Raw genomic sequence first — 5234 nt, forward strand, 5'->3', positions numbered from 1 at the left:
CCCGAGTACTTGTCCAACTCAAACAAAACCAACCCAATTCTCCCACCCTGAACCTAATAAGGCAAAGAGGCTGTATATATATTACACACATGAAATTCGTACGAGTGTTGTCAGTGTTGGCGCGGCACCAAGCTTAAACTCATACAGTCCAACTACGAGCCCGAGGCTGGCCGTATGTAAATCATACAAGTGTTGGCGCGGCACCAAGTTGAAATGGCACGTGTCTTGAACTTTTGCGAGAAAGTTGGAAATGCACAAAACAACTCAACCCAAACATGGCACCAAGTCATGCACAAAAACATAAAAGTATCAAAAAAAAGGGTTGCAACACGAGGACTTCCCAGGGGGTCACCCATCCTAGTACTACTCTCGCCCAAGCACGCTTAACTGCGGAGTTCTGATGGGATCCGGTGCATTAGTGCTGGTATGATCGCAACCGAAATAGAAGCATTAGCTTATTCATTTATACATTTCCCAAAAGGTAAAAAAATAAAAGAATCAAGACTTCCCAGTGGGGTCACCCATCCTAGTACTACTCTAGACGAAGCACGCTTAACTGTGAAGTTCTGTGGATACGAGGCACAAGTAGCTGCAATGCTATGAATGTGTATATCCACCATGATTATATTGTTTTATACAATCACCACATGACATTTAGCAAACTGGCCTGTAATCCTGGCACTTTACCCGATAAGCTGGTCATAAAGTTTCCTCTCATGTTCGCAAGTCACGTCGCCCGATAACCTGGCCACAATGACTTGCAAAACCAAAGCTGGCCGGTAAACCTGGCACGTTACCCGATAAATGCACGGCACGTTGCCGGTAACCTGGGCACGTTGCCCGGTAAGGTTAGCACGTTACCCGATAAAATGTCGGCGTTGCCCGGTAAAGTATCCACGTTGCCCGGCAAACCTGGCCCGCTGCCCGGTAAGGTTAGCACGCTGTTCGACAAACCTGTTACGGTCCATCGGCTTCGGGTTAACCCGAAGACATGATGTCATGATTCCATACCCGTTAACGTCGACCCATTCTGTAAAAAAACCTGGAACGTTGATGTCGAGCGAGCCCGGTCCGCATTCGGGTCCGAGCACGACACGGATCTACGTTTTAAACACATGACTGACTAACGATCGTGACCGACTAACGATTCCATAACACACCACCTATACCCATGATAATGCTTCCCCGCTACAAGTCCCATTTTCGTGAAACTTGTGGTGACGTCGAGGGCCCGAGCACGACACGGTCAACGTGTTGACCCGAAAACATGAGGTTACCAACCCCGACCCCATAAACCGCTCATAAAGTTTCCTCTCATGTCCCGGACGCAACGCCTCGTGTCATTAAAGCGGAGTTGCCCAAAACAGGCCCACGGGCCCACCAAGCCCGGCCCGCGGGCCCTTCACGACACGAAAGGGGGTTCATTTCTCTTGGACAGTCATATCTCATGGTCACGAGTACCCTCACAGAGCCTCGTGTCGATCCAACCCCGTTTGGACACCTTGCCCCCACCAAAGGCCTTACGGACCAACCGGGCCCACCAAGCGGCCCGTCCCGACCCGAAAACCAAAATTTTTTTTTTGGGAAACTCATATTTCAATGTCCCGATGCCCCACGCCAAATTTCGTGTCAATCCGACCTCGTTTGGTAGGGTTTTCAAAATTATGATTCCTCAAAAATTTAATATCTGTTCCTGTCACTATGCTAATTGTTCAGAATGCATATATAGGGAAGGGGTGGGTGTTGAGCGCCCATGCCTGGGCAAAGTTGGCTACCAAGCTAAAATATGGAGGTTCAACGTACGAGAAACCAAAGCCCCTCCCCCATGTTGCATACGAAGCTTGCCCAACGACTTGGTTTCTTGCACAACGACCCGAGTATACTGCCCCAAAGTTGCACGCCCATGGCCAGGCCAAGGCATGCCAAGGCGCCCATGGGCAAGCCAAAGGCATGCCTAGGCACGGCCAAAGCAAGCCAAAGGCACGGCCAAGGCAAGCCAAAGGCACGTCTAGGGCATGCCAAGGCACGCCCATGGTCAGGCCAAGGCTTGCCAAGGCACGCCCATGGCCAGCCCAAGGCATGCCAAGGCGCCCATGGGCAAGCCAAAGGCATGCCAAGGCACGCCCATGGGCAAGCCAACGGCATGCCAAGGCGCCCATGGCCAGGCCAAGGCACGTCCAAGGCATGCCAAAGCTCGGCCAAGGCAAGCCAAAGGCATGCCTAGGCACGCCCATGGCCAGGCCAAGGCATGCCAAGGCGCCCATGGGCAAGCAAAAGGCACGGCCAAGGCATGCCAATGCGCCCATGGGCAAGCCAAAGGCATGCCTAGGCACGGCCAAGGCAAGCCAAAGGCATGCCAAGGCAAGCCAAAGGCACGTCTTGGGCATGCAAGGCTCGGCCAAGGCATGCCCCGGCACGCACATGGCCAGGCCAAGGCAAGCCAAAGGCATGCCAAGGCAGGCCAAAGGCACGTTCAAGGCATACCAAGGCGCCCATGGGCAAGCCAAAGGCATGCCAAGGCACGCCCATGGCCAGGCCAAGGCATGCCAAGGCGCCCATGGGCAAGCCAAAGGCACGTCTTGGGCATGCAAGGCTCGGCCTAGGCACGGCCAAGGCAAGCCAAGGCAAGCCAAAGGCAAGCCTAAGGCATGCCAAGGCGCCCATGGGCAAGCCTAAGGCATCCCAAGGCAAGCCAAAGGCACGTCCAGGGCATGCCAAGGCGCCCATGGGCAAGCCAAAGGCATGCCAAGGCACGCCCATGGCCAGGCCAAGACATGCCAAGGCGCCCATGGGCAAGCCAAAGGCATGCCAAGGCACGCCCGTGGGCAAGCCAAAGGCATGCCCAGGCACGCCCATGGCCAGGCCAAGGCAAGCCAAAGGCATGCCAAGGCGCCCATGGGCAAGCCAAAGGCATGCAAAACTCGGCCAAGGCATGCAAAACTCGGCCAAGGCACGGCCAAGGCATGCAAAACTCGGCCAAGGCACGGCCAAAGGCATGCCAAGGCATGCAAAACTCGGCCAAGGCTAGCATATGGGTGCCTTCAAAAATTATGATTCCTCAAAATTTAATGTCTGTTCCTGTCACTTTGCTAAATGTTCAGAATGTATATATAGGGGGGAGTGGGTTGAGAGCAAGCATGCCTTAGGGAAGGTTGCCCCCTTGTCATGGCTGTGGGCTGCCATGACATGCTTGCTCGTCCGTTCTAGGCATGATTTAAGGTCGATGGTGGGTTTACGAAATTTTGTGGTGCAACGACACGTCCCTTTTATCCAAACGAAGCGTGGCTGGGGTGCTGGGTTGCTTTACTCGTCCAAGGCTTGATTCTTGGCTTTCCTGGTTTGGTTTCGAGAAGCGGCTGCCGAGGTGTATTTGAGGCGATGGCTAGGATGTTGGATTCCTGATTGATGGATCCCCAACTGATTTGTCCGGGGGGCCTCTTGTACGTTGACCGCCTTGCCCGGAATGGCTAGTTCCCCCGGGGGGGTCGTCATACGGTAGTCGTGGGAAGTCTGGTCGAGAGCTGGAAGATTAGTGGGCGCCTGTCGGTTGAGGGCACCTCCCAGGCCCAAGAATAGCATTATTCAGGTTGAGGTCACCTCCCTGATGAAAACAATGCTTTGGCCTGTCCTAGTCATGGTTATTGTGGATCGTTGCCTGCTGTTTTTTACAGCGTTGTTGTTGCCACAAGTGGGATAATTTCGTTTCGTTCGATCTTGATGAATGTCTAGAACGGCTTGGGTGGGGGGCGGGGGGTTGGGGGGTATTCGCATCGCCCGGTGCTTTCTGGGGATTGCCATGGCTTTTGGCTGTTCACAATGCCTTTGTGCCTTGTGGGTTGTCACTAGTTGAGCGGTTCTTGGGAATGTCCATCGTAAAGGTGCATGAGTTGTGTTTGGTTTGTTACGGGTGGTTGGCTCTTTGCTTGTGCAACAACTTCCACCCGGCATACCTCTTCAGTTGTTTGTTTGGGCATCTATTGCCTGGCCAAATTGTGGGTTTCTGTGTTGCGTACCTAAGCGTTGGTATTGTCTTGGTTGATTACAGTTGATTTCGTCTCGTGCCATTTTTGTGGCATCGGATGAACCACAAGGCGGTCTCTTTGATCCACAACATTATGCTTGCGTTGATGTTGTGGCCCATTGAGCGTTGCTTGGTATCCTGGATATGGAAAACGATGTGGGCATGGGGTCTCATGGGATCCTTGTTTTGCCCTCATTTAGCGTTTGTGCCTCTCTTAACATGACTTGCTGTCTTGCCTGGTTTGGCCTTGCCATCGGGAGGGTTTGTCAAAGTTAACAATGCTTACTGTCTTGCCTGTTTGGCCCTGCCATCGGGAGGGTTTGTCAAAGTTAACAATGCTTACTGTCTTGCCTGAAACGGCTTTGCCATCGGGAGGGTTTGTCAAAGTTAACAATGCTTACTGTCTTGCCTGAAACGGCTTTGCCATAGGGAGGGTTTGTCAAAGTTAACAATGCATACTGTCTTGCCTGAATTGGCCTTGCCATCAGGAGGGTTTGTCAAAGTTAACAATGCTTACTGTCATGCCTGTTTTGGCCTTGCCATTGGGAGGGTTTGTCAAAGTTAACAATGCCTACTGTCTTGCCTGAATTGGCCTTGCCATCGGGAGGGTTTGTCAAAGTTAACAATGCCTACTGTCTTGCCTGATTTGGCTTTGCCATCAGGAGGGTTTGTCAAAGTTAACATGACCTACTGTCTTGCCTGAATCGGCTTTGCCATTGGGATCAGGAGGGTTTGTCAAAGAGTGGCGCATCACCTTGAAAGACTTGCCTGTCCCGTGTTGGCTCGTACCAGCGGGCGGGTTATGTCAATTAGGGATGCTACCTGGTTGATCCTGCCAGTAGTCATATGCTTGTCTCAAAGATTAAGCCATGCATGTGTAAGTATGAACAAATTCAGACTGTGAAACTGCGAATGGCTCATTAAATCAGTTATAGTTTGTTTGATGGTATCTTGCTACTCGGATAACCGTAGTAATTCTAGAGCTAATACGTGCAACAAACCCCGACTTCTGGAAGGGATGCATTTATTAGATAAAAGGTCGACGCGGGCTTTGCCCGTTGCTGCGATGATTCATGATAACTCGACGGATCGCACGGCCCTCGTGCCGGCGACGCATCATTCAAATTTCTGCCCTATCAACTTTCGATGGTAGGATAGTGGCCTACTATGGTGGTGACGGGTGACGGAGAATTAGGGTTCGATTCCGGAGAGG

At 52.2% G+C, this 5234-nt stretch overlaps 1 non-coding gene across 1 annotated transcript; it reads right to left on the bottom strand.

The window, feature by feature from the left end:
- Positions 1-319: 319 nt before the first annotated feature.
- Positions 320-438, bottom strand: LOC143597617 (5S ribosomal RNA). The gene has a single exon (XR_013146957.1). It is a non-coding gene; the product is annotated as a 5S ribosomal RNA (ribosomal RNA).
- Between the last annotated feature and the right edge of the window lie 4796 nt (positions 439-5234).

The sequence above is a fragment of the Bidens hawaiensis genome, unplaced genomic scaffold (genome assembly GCF_021521415.1).
Source record: "Bidens hawaiensis isolate Kalapana, Puna unplaced genomic scaffold, B.hawaiensis_p1.1 tig00048648_1, whole genome shotgun sequence".
Lineage (NCBI taxonomy): Eukaryota > Viridiplantae > Streptophyta > Magnoliopsida > Asterales > Asteraceae > Bidens > Bidens hawaiensis.